The sequence below is a fragment of the Lolium rigidum genome, chromosome 7, assembly GCF_022539505.1.
Source record: "Lolium rigidum isolate FL_2022 chromosome 7, APGP_CSIRO_Lrig_0.1, whole genome shotgun sequence".
NCBI classification, from domain to species: Eukaryota; Viridiplantae; Streptophyta; class Magnoliopsida; order Poales; family Poaceae; genus Lolium; species Lolium rigidum.
The window spans coordinates 31,306,849-31,322,706 of record NC_061514.1 but is presented as its reverse complement, the minus strand read 5'-3'; the positions used below and the strand labels follow the sequence as shown (position 1 = coordinate 31,322,706).

The 15,858-nt window shown below is 43.8% G+C and overlaps 1 pseudogene; it reads right to left on the bottom strand.

Annotated features, from left to right (window-relative positions):
- Positions 1-19: 19 nt before the first annotated feature.
- Positions 20-2,229, bottom strand: LOC124671121 (annotated as a pseudogene).
- Between the last annotated feature and the right edge of the window lie 13,629 nt (positions 2,230-15,858).

Below are 15,858 nucleotides of genomic sequence, written 5' to 3'. Positions count from 1 at the left end.
AGTAAGAACAACACCTATGGTATAAATTTCTTTTCGGTGATGACTTTGGCTTTTCCTGGCAGAGGTAATTGAACTGCACTTTGAGCTGCTGGACTATGGACTCTTCCACATTCTCTGCAAGCTCTAAAAACCAGATAATCTGAATATTGGAACACTCTAAGAAAACATGCATACATAAGTATCATGCGAGCATGTACTCTGAATGTACTAATCAGAAAATAGACCTAGATGAGAAAAGCAATATAGCGCTAAAATCAATATATAATTTTCTTTACAAATAACAAAGTATGAAAGGCGCCAATGATATCACGAAGAGAAAGTAACAACCAGTGTAAGAAAGTAATCTGACCATTATCTAGAATTTCATTATCAATTTCCCACACAATTTTCCAACTCTTGATCCTGATTTTGTATTTAGGTGTACAGTCCAACCCTTACCTCTTATTTTCTGCAAACAGAAATCGAATAGAAATGGCATGGGAAACTAAAGAAGGGAAGGAGCTCACTGTGGTCTTGGAAGGCATTGACATGATGAGTAACACATGGTACATGAAAATTTAAGCAAAAAATTCTTGTGAATCTGGAAATGATTCCATACCTGAAAATAAAGAAACAGGCATGGTTTAGCTCCTCTTCTTCCATTGTGTTTATCCATCGCCGAAGAGGACCCCAATGGTGCCATGGCTGAGCTCTGCACAGAGAAGCCGTGGCCACACCTGCATGCAACCACAATGGCATGACAAACTCCGAGTCAAACCGCTAAGCAGCCATGGCAGATCCACCCAGCCTTGTCTAGACCCACTCACAGACACATGCAAGAAACAGATCGAATGGATTTGTGGGCAAAGGGAGAAGGAACTGTGCTTCTTTGTTCAGCGACATAATTGACTGTAATCAGCATGGCATGATAGTATAGAGCAGATATCAGAGAATAGAGAAATGCTCAAGTTATATAATCTAGCACATGGTTAGTTCTTGCTAGCTCTTGATTAGTTGCATAGAATGAGGTGTTATTTTTTATCAGAAGGCACATTTGTATTTGAACCTGTGAGCTCTGATCTACCATGGACTATAATTTACCATGCTTTAGTAAAATGATCGACATGGCAACAAAAATGATTGCCTTACAGTACGCGAAAACAATGGCTAGCCGTTTGACTTGTTTATTTAAACAGAGACAGAACTTGCAAATAACTGCGAATTAAAATTGATTTGTAAGTAACCAAGAGATGACGAAATTACCTAAAAGGATAGAAGACATTTAAGTACACACCATACTGGCATCATGATTGTCAATATCAGGATTGGAGGTAAGCACTTGTAATACGGCATCCATGGACTGAACTGCTTGCTCCCCCTATAGACACAAGTGAGAAAATCATTTAGTTTAATTTCAGAGCTACAAATAGTGCACCGATGGATCCGGAAAATTGTGAAAGTACCTCATTTCTCATTGTTGAGCTAATGTCATGTTGCTCTCATACTGAATAAAACACATGTGTTGACCAGTGTCAGCTGCTTGCAGCTCAGGACTTGATCGTGAGCCAGAGTGTTACCTTCACGAGTATGAGCGAACTTGAGCATCTTCTCAAATCCCATCTCTGGTTCATTAACAGGCACAAAGATAGGGCAGAGAAGCTCCATGTGATACCTAGGTTAAGACACACATGAGTAACAAGGATCCAACTAGCATGCTCCAGCACTAGCAGTATAATTTATTAGGTGCTTGCTTGAAATATGAATGGTTAAACAATTCGATTTGCTCAACCGTGGGAACAGAAACAACGAAATAGATATTTTCGAACTGCCTCTTCAGTTTATTCAACCTGCAAAAAAAAGTCCAAGCCACCGATACAATCATCACAGCAAACAATACAACATGCTGTAAACATAACAGGGAAGAGCTTCGGACCTGCTAAAAATAGCAGTTGCATTCCCACAATCAAAGCTTGCATTGAAAATAAAAGCAACACATAACTCCCCATTGCTGAAGATGAAGTCCTGCATGATCAGCCTACACTAAGACACCGCAAAACCATTTGCAACTTGTGACTTGAAGGGCAGGAAGTGATGCTTACATGAGATACTGACAGGAAATTTAGGGGAAACAAGTTGGCGGCCAGGAATGCGGCAATGAAGTTCACAAGGTTGGGGCGTTGTTTGTCTCTCCAGGAAGTGCCCGTCATGCATACTCCACGGCCTGTGATATAAACACCCAGCAGATCCACATCAGGATGTAATACAGCACATGGTTAACTGGTGTGAGGTTCTAGGATAAGCTAAAACATGTTGTGCTACCAGAATCTTCATCAGCCAAACAGCTTTTGAAGCTAACCTTTGAACCACAGAACCTTTGACTCGTTCCTCGAATTAGAGAAAGAAAGGTGCAATCTATCTGGGCATGAATATGCTACTGCCAAGTCAAAAACAAAAATGCTACTGCAGAAGGGAATCGATAATGAACCGGAGAGAGAGAGAGAGGGAGAGAGAGAGAGAGCTGTAGGTGGAGAGAGCGCTGTTCAGATCGAGGAGGAGGGCGTGATTGAGCTCCCGGCGGCGAGACCCTCCTGCCGCTCCGCGTGATCTGCCACCATGGCCGCCGCCGCCGACGAGTCACACACGCCCGTACGCCGCGAGACCCTCCTGGCAGCTCCAAGTGGACTTGTACCGCCGCCGACCACAAAGAACTTCGTGCGGCCGAAATATGGCTGCGCCGGATGCTGGGGGAGCAAGCCGCCGCACCCGACGGAGAAGGAGGAGGACGCCGTGCAGGGCGGCGGGATTGGGGTGGGGACGAGAGCGAGAGGCACGCGAGAATTCCCGATTTTGCCCCCGGCGGATTAGCGAAACCCCGGTCAGGCTCCTAACACTTTTATATTAATCAAAACATCTTCTTTAGCTCCAAGATCTTGCAAGTTGATAGAATAAATTATGAAATTATTAAAATTTGTTTTAAATTTAAAATTCACTTTATAAATTTTAATAAATACCATGCTCCGTATTGGTATGGAGCGATCAAGGATTTTCATATTAGACATGAGCATTTTCAACACTATAGAGAATTATAGGCTAGGGAGTTTCAAAGGTAGATGCATTAAAACAAGATGCAATATAACATGTAGAAGGTACTCTAATAACCTTAGGTTGAAAAAAAAATTGAGGTTTTTTTGGGGTACCTGTCTTTATTGTGTTTTCTCGCCTCCTGGTATGGTCGGGTGGTACGAGCTGATGCGCCCGTACGGGAGCTCGCTATTTCCACTGGAATTTTTTCAACTTCTCTGCGCCTGCGTCTGGTGGCGAGGTTGATACGGGTGGGCGGTGCAGCCGCATCCCGCCGTACCGACCGCCCGTACCGACGGTCGCTAAACTTATAGTGACTTCTCTGGAAATTTTATGGTTTTTTCGCTGCGTTGTATAGAGCGGTACGGGTGGATGGTACGGGTAGATGCCCTCGTAATGGTGCATGCTAAACTCCCTGGAGTTTGAAAAACCATTCATTCTTCTCCCAAAATTCACTAAGGACGTGAAACATTAGTTTAACAACCAAAAACGCATACATATGTTCTGTAGAATTTTTTTTACCTAGATATGCAAGACATGATTTCATCAAAGATCAATTCTACCTTTTGATATAGTTCCAAGCTAGCTCTAATAGGAAATTATGCATATATAAAATTGCCAATGCAACATGAATGCAACTATACTCAAGACCCGAAATTAAGAAAGACACCTAATAACTTCCGGGTTGCCTCCTGGAAAGCGCTTTCTTTAAAGCCATATAGTCAGGCTTTGATGCTTCATTATTATTTTAAAGAATCAACTAGAATTATGCATTTTACCTTTATGAGGTTTGGAGCATCTCATAGTGGAGTATGTTCGGAGTCGTACCCGCTTGCGGTGCATCTGCATCTTCTAGATGAATAGGTTCTCGCTTTTACGCGAGTGTGGATGCACCAAGTGTGATGGGCATGCCTTATTATGTAGCTGCAATGGGAGGATTATAGGTTGGAACATAATCTTAAAACTTTTACCATGATTACCATTGTAGGGGAACACTTCACGGTATCCTTCTTTTGCATCAGAAATTGGTTCTTCCATATTAGCATTGAAAGATGCTGGGGAAGCAAGCCGCCGTCCCACCACCCGACCGTGCCTCTTACCCCTCATTTGTTGCCGCCTCGACGGAGAAGGAGGAGGACACCGTGCAGGGTGCTGTGTTCCCTTCGGTTCCTCTCCGTGGCGACGGGGTGCGGGGGATGAGCTGGTGAACGGCGGCGGGATTGTCATCATTGTTCGAGACAGGCGACGAAGAGACTCGCCGCCAAGCTTCACCAAGCCCGCTTCAAGCGGAAAACTCGCCGATATCTTCGACAACATGTCCTTCGGGTCGTTTGCATATTCAGATCTGAGCAGTGAATCGGAGAGCATCGACAGCTTCGACTTCATCGACAGATCTATTTCCGTTCAGGAGGTCCTTGCTGATCTACCCTGAGGAAAACACAGCGACAAAATATCATCAAGTCTATGCAATTGGAGAATCGAGTTGCCAAGACGAAGAAACATCAGAGGCTTTCGATGATTTGGGAAATCCATACATCGATCCCGCCAATCTCACACGAGGATTGGGAACCAAATATATTGAGAGCACACCTTTTCAAAAGCTGCAACTTCCACAAGTAGCTTGGGAGAGACCGTCGAGAGCCATGAGCGGCACGGAGCCGATGACTACCACCGCTACATTAGAAGAGATGCAAGCGTATCAATATAAACTTGCTGATGCAAGACGGGAGATAGAAAAAAGAAAAAGTGTTACTTGAGGAAAGAAAAGCTGCAGCTTCCGCATCGAGCAGGCGAAGAGCTGAGTTAAGTCAACAATCAGCGACTTCGGGTGATAACCACAGAGCAGCGCGCGATAGAGGAAGATCTCGCCTGCAGCATATACCCGAGCATGAGCGCGAGTACCTGATACAGAACCTCGACATGTCCTTTATGTCGATAGATACAAGAGGATTATCCCCAAAACACCGGAAGTTGGGTACATGGCGGCTCAAGCTTTTATACTAGCATCAAAGCCACCGACTGGAGACCCGAGAGAAGCATTGTATCAGATGGCCATGACAGGAGTTGGAGTCATGGGAACAGTGTTTGCAGGTCCCAGTACACCACAACCTGAAAGTGCTCCAAGACGAAATAGTCCTCGAAACACCACGGTGGTGCGGGACCCTCCACGAGTAGACGTGGCGAGAAATACAGAAGCTCAAGATCGAGTAGCTAGAGCACGGGAAAATAGATCTCGGCGATATTCGCCAGAAGTCGAGGAAGAGGAAATCAATATTGGCCATGCTCTAGCTTATGTGATAAGCAATGAATGATCAAGATCTTGAGTGCTTGATTCCAAGTGAAGAATTCAAGTTATGGCTCTAAGTCGGTGTCATGATAGTCTCATGAGTTGAGCTATGGTTGACTAAGATTTAGAGCATGCAAACAAATGAAGAATTCTTTATACACCTCAAGATAGTATAATAGAGCATGAGAAGATACAAGGTTGACCAATGCAAAGAGTGAAGAATAGATTCAAGTTTGGTCAACACATGAAGCATGAAGAATATGCCACGAGAAGTCATGTGGTATGGTAAGCCGTGTCAATCATGCTTTATGAACTTACCCATCATATATGTTCCCTTGTGTTGTCTATGTGGGTTAGGTATCTTTCCATGGGCTTGCATCAATAGTGAGATCTCATATAGCCCATGAGAGGATGACGTCAAGTGGTGATCGCCATCAAGGTTGAGTTGGGAAAGTTCAAGTTGAGCATCTCAAGAGGATCATATGCTTGAAGCTTGCCATCCATTTGGTGATAATGGACATGTGAAGATGTGCATCAATGGAGTTTTCCCATCATGGTGTATGGGGGAGCATTTGTGAGTCTTCACGAAGCAAAAATGATCAAGTGAGGCATTCCGGCTTGAGTGGAGCTTGAAGAGTTATCATCAAGATCAAGCGGGATGCGCAAGGCAAAGGTATGACTTTGATAGGTTTTCCTTTTACCGGTCTCAAGGTGGTTGATGGGAGACCGGATTATAGGATAGATAGCCGCACCATCAAGAGGGGCTTTCGGTTGGGTAATTTGATCACATCATCTTAGGGAGCTCAACACTTTGCATACTTGCATATCCCTATTCTTCTTGGTGTTTCTCTGTGAGAGGTTCTTGAGCTTGTTGCTAGCTTTACAACAAGCCCAAGTTCATCGAAAACGGAATCCGCATGCATCTTCTATTGCGTTTTCGAGTTTGGACGTTGATGTCTACGGGAGCTTCTATTCTTGTAGACAGTGTTGGGCCTCCAAGAGCAGAGGTTTGTATAACAGCAGCAAGTTTCCCTTAAGTGGATTACCCAAGGTTTATCGATCTCAGGGAGGAAGAGGTCAAAGATATCCCTCTCATGCAACCCTGCAACCACAAAGCAAAAAGTCTCTTGTGTCCCCAACACACCTAATAGGTGCACTAGTTCGGCGAAGAGATAGTGAAATACAGGTGGTATGAATAAGTAGTAGCAACGGCACCGGAAAAGTGCTTTGCCCGGGACGATAAACAAGCAGTAGTAACGCAGCGGTAGTAACGCAGCGGTAGTAACGCAAGTAAAACGATAAACAAGCAGCGATAGCGATGATTTAGGAACAAGGCCTAGGGATTAGACTTTCACTAGTGGACACTCTCAACATTGATCACATAACGGAATAGATAAATGCATACTCTACACTTTTGTTGGATGATGAACACATTGCGTAGGATTACACGAACCCTCAATGCCGGAGTTAACAAGCTCCACAATAATGCTCATATTTTAGTAACCTTTAGTGTAAGATAGATCAAAAGACTAAACCAAGTACTAGCATAGCATGCACACTCTGTCACCTTCATGCATATGTAGGAGGAATAGATCACATCAATATTATCATAGCAATAGTTAACTTCGCAATCTACAAGAGATCATGATCATAGCATAAACCAAGTACTAACACGGTGCACACATCGTCACCTTTGCACACGTGCGAGGAGGAATAAAACTACTTTAATAACACATCACTAGAGTAGCACATAGATAAATTGTGATACAAAACATATTGCAATCATAAAGAGATATAAATAAGCACCTCACTATGCCATTCAACAGTGAATAAGTATTCAGTGAAATCTAGCCTAAGAGACCCACACGGTGCACACACTTGTCACCTTTACACACGTGGGACAAGGAGTCTCCGGAGATCACATAAGTAAAACTCACTTGACTAGCATAATGACATCTAGATTACAAGCATCATCATATGAATCTCAATCATGTAAGGCAGCTCATGAGATTATTGTATTGAAGCACATAGGAGAGAGATGAACCACATAGCTACCGGTACAGCCCCGAGCCTCGATGGAGAACTACTCCCTCCTCATGGGAGCAAGCAGCGGTGATGAAGATGGCGGTGGAGATGGCAGCGGTGTCGATGGAGAAGCCTTCCGGGGCACTTCCCCGCTCCGGCAGGGTGCCGGAACGGAGACTCCTGTCCCCAGATCTTGGCTTCGCGATGGCGGCGGCTCTGGAAGGTTTTCCGTATCGTGGTTTTTCGTCGAACGCCCCGAGGTTTTTAGGTCAGGGGCTTTATATAGGCGGAGAGGCGGCGCAGGAGGGCTTCTGGGGGGCCCACACCCTAGGGGGGCGCGCCCCCCCCTTGGCCGCGCCGGGGTGTGGTGTGGTGGCCCTGCCCCCTTCTCCGGCGGTTCTCGTGTGTTCCGGATGCTTCCGGTAAAATAGGAACCCGGGCGTTGATTTCGTCCGATTCCGAGAATATTTCGTTACTAGGATTTCGAAACCAAAAACAGCGAGAAAACAGAACCGGCACTTTGGCATCTTGTTAATAGGTTAGTTCCGGAAAATGCACGAATATGACATAAAGTGTGCATAAAACATGTAGGTATCATCAATAATATGGCATAGAACATAAGAAATTATCGATACGTCGGAGACGTATCAAGCATCCCTAAGCTTAGTTCCGCTCGTCCCGAGCGAGTAAAACGATAACAAAGATAATTTCTGAAGTGACATGCCATCATAACCTTGATCATATTGTAAACATATGTAATGAATGCAGCGATCAAAACAATGGTAATGACATGAGTAAACAACTGAATCATAAAGCAATGACTTTTCATGAATAGCACTTTCAAGACAGGCATCAATAAGTCTTGCATAAGAGTTAACTCATAAAGCAATAATTTAAAGTAAAGATATTGAAGCAACACAATGGAAGATAAAGTTTCAGCAATTGCTTTCAACTTGTAACATGTATATCTCGATGATAGTTTGTCAACATAGAGTAATATAACAAGTGCAATATGCAAGTATGTAGGAATCAATGCACAGTTCACACAAGTGTTTGCTTCTTGAGGTGGAGAGAGATAGGTGGACTGACTCAACATAAAAAGTAAAAGAAAGGTCCTTCAAAGAGGAAAAGCATCGATTGCTATATTTGTGCTAGAGCTTTGGTTTTTGAAAACATAAAGAGAGCATAAAAGTAAAGTTTTGAGAGGTGTTTGTTGTTGTCAACGAATGGTAGTGGGCACTCTAACTACCTTATCAACCAGACTTTCAAGAGCGGCTCCCATGAAGGACGTTATCTCTACCAAAGCAAGGTAGATCATCCCTCTTCTCTTTTGTTTACACATGTACTTTAGTTTAGTTTTTCTTTATTTATGGATGACACTCCTCCCAACCTTTTGCTTACACAAGCCATGGCTAACCGAATCCTCGGGTGCCTTCCAACAATCACATACCATGAAGGAGTGTCTATTTGTAAAATTAAGTTGCTTACTGATGAATCGAAGCAAAACATGTGAAGAGAATTATTAATGCAAGTTAATTAACCGGGCCGGGAACCCCATTGCCGACTCTTTTGCAAAATTATTGGATAAGCGGATGAAGCCACTAGTCCATTGTGAAAGTCCGTCGAAGTAAATGACAAGATCGAAAGATAAAACACCACATACTTCCTCATGAGCTATAAAACATTGACACAAATCAGAGGTGATAAATTTTGAATTATTTAAAGGTAGCACTCAAGCAATTTACTTTGGAATGGCGGAGAAATACCATGTAGTAGGTAGGTATGGTGGACACAAAGGGCATAGTTATTGGCTCAAGGATTTTGGATGCATGAGAAGTATTTCCTCTCGATACAAAGTTTAGGCTAGCAAGGTTATTTGAAACAAACACAAGGATGAACGGTGCAGCAAAACTCACATAAAAGACATATTGTAAACATTATAAGACTCTACACCGTCTTCCTTGTTGTTCAAACTCAATACTAGAAATTATCTAGACTTTAGAGAGACCAATTATGCAAACCAAATTTTAGCATGCTCTATGTATTTCTTCATTAATAGGTGCAAAGCATATGATGCAAGAGCTTAAACATGAGCACAACAATTGCCAAGTATCACATTATCCAAGACATTATAGCAATTTACTACATGTATCATTTTCCAATTCCAACCATATAACAAATTAACGAAGAAGAAACTTCGCCATGAACACTAAAAGATAAAGCGAAGAACACATGTGTTCATATGAACCAGCGGAGCGTGTCTCTCTCCCACACAAGCATGAATTTATTCAGAGAATGAAAATAACAAAACGAAAATAAAAGCACACAGACGCTCCAAGTAAAGTACATAAGATGTGGCCGAATAAAAATATAGTTTCAGGGGAGGAACCTGATAATGTTGTCGATGAAGAAGGGGATGCCTTGGGCATCCCCAAGCTTAGACGCTTGAGTCTTATTGAAATATGCAGGGGTGAACCACCGGGGCATCCCCAAGCTTAGAGCTTTCACTCTTCTTGATCATAGTATATCATCCTCCTCTCTTGACCCTTGAAAACTTCCTCCACACCAAACTCGAAACAACTCATTAGAGGGTTAGTGGACAATAAAAATTAACATGTTCAGAGGTGACACAATCATTCTTAACACTTCCGGACATTGCATAAAGCTACTGGACATTAATGGATCAAAGAAATTCATCCAACATAGCAAAAGAGGCAATGCGAAATAAAAGGCGAGAATCTGTCAAAACAGAACGAGTCCAGTAAAGATGGATTTTATTAGGCCACCAGGCTTGCTCAAATGAAAATGCTCAAATTGAATGAAAGTTGCGTACATATCTGAGGATCATGCGCGTAAATTGGCTTGATTTTCTGAGCTACCTACAGGGAGGTAGACCCAGATTCGTGACAGCAAAGAAATCTGGAACTGCGCAGTAATCCAAATCTAGTACTTACTTTACTATCAAAGACTTTACTTGGCACAACAAAACTCAAAACTAAGATAAGGAGAGGTTGCTACAGTAGTAAACAACTTCCAAGACTCAAATATAAAACAAAGTACTGTAGCAAAATAACACATGGGTTATCTCCCAAGAAGTTCTTTCTTTATAGCCGTTTAGATGGGCTCAGCAGTTTTAATAATGCACTCGCAAAAGATAGTATGTGAAGCAAAAGAGAGCATCAAGAGGCAAATTCAAAAACATATTTAAGTCTAAAATGCTGCCTGTGCATAGGAATCTTGTAAATAAACAAGTTCATGAAGAGCAAAGTAACAAGCATAGGAAGATAAAACAAGTATAGCTTCAAAAATTTCAGCACATAGAGAGGTGTTTTAGTAACATGAAAATTTCTACAACCATATTTTCCTCTCTCATAATAACTTTCAGTAGCAACATGAGCAAACTCAACAATATAACTATCACATAAAGCATTCTTATCATGAGTCTCATGCATAAAATTATTACTCTCCACATAAGCATAATCAATTTTATTAGTTGTAGTGGGAGCAAATTCAACAGAGTAGCTATCATTATTATTCTCATCAAGTGTAGGAGGCATAGTATAATCACAACAAATTTTAATCTCCATAGTAGGTGGCACCAAAAGACCACTATCATCATAATCATCATAAATAGGAGGCAAAGTATCATCAAAGAAAATTTTCTCCTCAATGCTTGGGGGACTAAAAAGATCATGAAAACCAGCTTCCCCAAGCTTAGAACTTTCTATATCATTATCAACAATGGTGTTCAAAGCGTTCATACTAATATTACTACCAAGCATGCAAATAAGATTCCATAGGTTTTTTAATTTTCGCATCAAACAATCCATGTTTTAAATCAGGAAATAGAATAAGAAGCTCATTGTTGTCCATTATGCCAAACTAGTGTAAACAAGAAACAAAAAGATGCAATTGCAGGATTTAAAGGAAATAGCTTCGAGCACACACACGACGGCGCCAGAAATTTACTTTACCTGGGACCGTAGTATGAGTGCCTTTTTACCTTTCCTCCCCGGCAACGGCGCCAGAAAAGTGCTTGATGTCTACGGGAGCTTCTATTCTTGTAGACAGTGTTGGGCCTCCAAGAGCAGAGGTTTGTAGAACAGCAGCAAGTTTCCCTTAAGTGGATTACCCAAGGTTTATCGATCTCGGGGAGGAAGAGGTCAAAGATATCCCTCTCATGCAACCCTGCAACCACAAAGCAAGAAGTCTCTTGTGTCCCCAACACACCTAATAGGTGCACTAGTTCGGCGAAGAGATAGTGAAATACAGGTGGTATGAATAAGTAGTAGCAACGGCACCGGAAAAGTGCTTTGCCCAGGACGAGTAAACAAGCGAGTAGTAACGCAGCGGTAGTAACGCAGCAGTAGGTAACGCAGTAAAACAAGTAAACAAGCAGCGATAGCGATATTTAGGAACAAGGCCTAGGGATTAGACTTTCACTAGTGGACACTCTCAACATTGATCACATAACGGAATAGATAAATGCATACTCTACACTTTTGTTGGATGATGAACACATTGCGTAGGATTACACGAACCCTCAATGCCGGAGTTAACAAGCTCCACAATAATGCTCATATTTTAGTAACCTTTAGTGTAAGATAGATCAAAAGACTAAACCAAGTACTAGCATAGCATGCACACTCGTCACCTTCATGCATATGTAGGAGGAATAGATCACATCAATATTATCATAGCAATAGTTAACTTCGCAATCTACAAGAGATCATGATCATAGCATAAACCAAGTACTAACACGGTGCACACACTTGTCACCTTTGCACACGTGCGGGAGGAATAAAACTACTTTAATAACACATCACTAGAGTAGCACATAGATAAATTGTGATACAAAACATATTGCAATCATAAAGAGATATAAATAAGCACCTCACTATGCCATTCAACAGTGAATAAGTATTCTGTGAAATCTAGCCTAAGAGACCCACACGGTGCACACACTCGTCACCTTTACACACGTGGGACAAGGAGTCTCCGGAGATCACATAAGTAAAACTCACTTGACTAGCATAATGACATCTAGATTACAAGCATCATCATATGAATCTCAATCATGTAAGGCAGCTCATGAGATTATTGTATTGAAGCACATAGGAGAGAGATGAACCACATAGCTACCGGTACAGCCCCGAGCCTCGATGGAGAACTACTCCCTCCTCATGGGAGCAGCAGCGGTGATGAAGATGGCGGTGGAGATGGCAGCGGTGTCGATGGAGAAGCCTTCCGGGGGCACTTCCCCGCTCCGGCAGGGTGCCGGAACGGAGACTCCTGTCCCCCGGATCTTGGCTTCGCGATGGCGGCGGCTCCGGAAGGTTTTCCGTATCGTGGTTTTTCGTCGAACGCCCGAGGTTTTTAGGTCGGGGGCTTTATATAGGCGGAGAGGCGGCGCGGGAGGGCTTACGGGGGGCCCACACCCTAGGGGCGCCCCCTTGGCCGCGCCGGGGTGTGGTGTGGTGGCCCTGCCCCCTTCTCGCGGCGGTTCTCGTGTGTTCGGATGCTTCGGGTAAAATAGGAACACAGGCGTTGATTTCGTCCGATTCCGAGAATATTTCGTTACTAGGATTTCGAAACCAAAAACAGCAGAAAACGAGAACTGGCACTTTGGCATCTTGTTAATAGGTTAGTTCCAGAAAATGCACGAATATGACATAAAGTGTGCATAAAACATGTAGGTATCATCAATAATATGGCATAGAACATAAGAAATTATCGATACGTCGGAGACGTATCAGACGTCTTCACTGTTTCTTGACAGTGGGAGACTCCCTCTATAGAATCCCTAAAAATATCATGTGAGGAGTCTCCATATTTCCAACAAAATTGGTTTCATATCAATCGGAGTTCGGGAGCATTTTCTGTTTAAAATATAGAAAAGTTGTTTAGCCACTGGCCGGTCTGTGGTCCGGTTGGACCGGCCGTGGCGCTGGCTGGCCCGGCGCCGACCGGCCCCTGGACCGGTGCCATCCAGGGGCATGTTATCTAAGTCCCCAATCCGCCCCGGTCATGGTCCGACGCCAGGTCCGGTTTGGACCGGTTGGTCCGGCCTGTGGCCCGGTCGGACCGGCCCCTGGACCGGACGGCTCGGCCCCAGGCCCAGTTGACCGGCCTCCTCGACCGTGCTGAGCTGAAACTCACCCAACGGTTATATTTCTCCCTAGACTATAAATAGGCCTTCTTCCACCTTGGGTTGGATAAGTTCTTCCACTCTCTCTCCACCATTGTTGACTTTGAAGAACTTGTCCTCTCTCTTGCTTCCCCCCATGATTCTTGCTCATTCTTGAGGGATCTAAGAGAGGAGATCTAGATCTACAATCCCCACCAATCCATTTCTCCTCTAAGTGAGGGGAACCCTTTGGATCTAGATCTTGGAGTCATTTGTTGATTTCCTCTTTGTTCTTTGGTGGGATTTGAGTGTGAAGGATTTGAACACCTCTAGTGTTCTTGCTTTGCATCATTGCATAGTGTTGAGCTCTCCACCACGATTAGTTCGAGTGAGAGACCGTGATCTTGTTACTCTTGGAGGGAGACCTCCTAGTTGGCTTGGCGGTTGGTGCTCCGATGATCTCTTCAGAGAAGATTGTGAAGAGGCCCGGGCTTCTCCTTCGTGGAGCTTGTGAAGTGGTTTTGGAGCTTGCCATCTCCGGAGTGGAGGAAAAGCTAACCATAAGGCAATGGCCATTATCCTTCGTGGGTTTGGCTCGGAGAATAGGGCGAGCCTTCGTGGCGTTGGGGAATCCTTTGTGGGACCTCCACCCCTCCAAACGTGACGTACCTTCTTGCAAAGGAAGGGAACACGGGAATGCATCCTCGTCTTCGCGTGCCTCGGTTATTTCTATACCCGAGCTTACTTTCCTTGTGATAGCCATCGTGCTTGAAGTACATATATCTTGCTATCACTTGTGCTACATATATCTTGTGCCTATCTTGCTTAGCTCTAGTTGTTTTTGTTGCACTTAGTTGAGCCTAGCATATTTAGGGTTTGTGCTTGTAAACTAAACGTTAGTTCAATTCCGCATTCTTACAAGCCAAATCCGCAAGAGTTTTTAAAACGCCTATTCACCCCCCTCTAGGCGACATCTCTTCCTTTCAAAAATCGTGTGCCCTCTCAATTTACCGCACAAGAAATACCACACCTGCATTGGTGACTGCGTAATATATCGGAACGAGCATGCCAAGCTCGATAGCTGCCCACTATGCGGCGAATCTCGATACAAGAGAGGGACGAGAAAATATCCTCGAAAAGTTGTGTGGTACTTCCCGCTCAGGCCCCATCTGCAGCGGTACTTTGTGGACCCCAAGGAAGCAATGCTCATGCGCTGGCACACGAAAAGAAAGGAGGCCGTGATGCGGGATGTAGAACGGGTTGAAAACCCAGTGCTAACACACCCTTCGGACGCAAATCAGTGGAAAGCATTAGCCGATGAATATTACAAAGAATTCGGGAAAGAACCAAGGAACATCAGGTTGGGCGCAAGCACTGATGACCCACAAGTATAGGGGATCGCAACAGTCTTCGCGGGAAGTAAAACCCAATTTATTGATTCGACACAAGGGGAGACAAAGAATACTTGAAAGCCTTAACGAGCGGAGTTGTCAATTCAGCTGCACTGGAAACAGACTTGCTCGCAAGAGTTTATCGATAGTAACGGTTTTATAGCAAGTAGCAGTAGTGAAATAACGAGAGCAGAGTAACAAAGACAAGCAGTAGTGATTATAGTAAACATCAAGATTAAAATATTGTAGGCACAGGGGATGGATGAACGGGCGTTGCATGGATGAGAGAAACTCATGTAACAATTAAAGCGTGGCATTTGCGAGATAATAATAAAACGGTATCCAAGTACTAATCAATCAATAGGCATGTGTTCCATATATAGTCGTACGTGCTCGCAATGAGAAACTTGCACAACATCTTTTGTCCTACCAGCCGGTGGCAGCCGGGCCTCTAGGGAATCTATCGGAAATTAAGGCACTCCTTTTAATAGAGCACCGGAGCAAAGCATTAACACTCCGTGAACACATGTGATCCTCATATCACCGCCATCCCCTTCGGTTGTCCCAATTTCGTCACTTTGGGGCCTCGGGTTCCGGACAACAATACGTGTATACAACTTGCGGGTAAGATCATAAAGCAATGAATATCATAATGAATTGATAACATGTTCAGATCCGAGATCATGGCACTCGGGCCCTAGTGACAAGCATTAAGCATAACAAGTTGCAACAATATCATAAAAGTACCAATTACGGACACTAGGCACTATGCCCTAGCAATCTTATGCTATTACATGACCAATCTCATCCAATCCCTACCATCCCCTTCAGCCTACAGCGGGGGAATTACTCACACATGGATGGGGGAAACATGGCTGGTCGATGGAGAGGCGTCGGTGGTGATGATGGCGATGATCTCCTCCAATTCCCCGTCCCGGCGGAGTGCCAGAACGGAGTTTCTGGTCCCG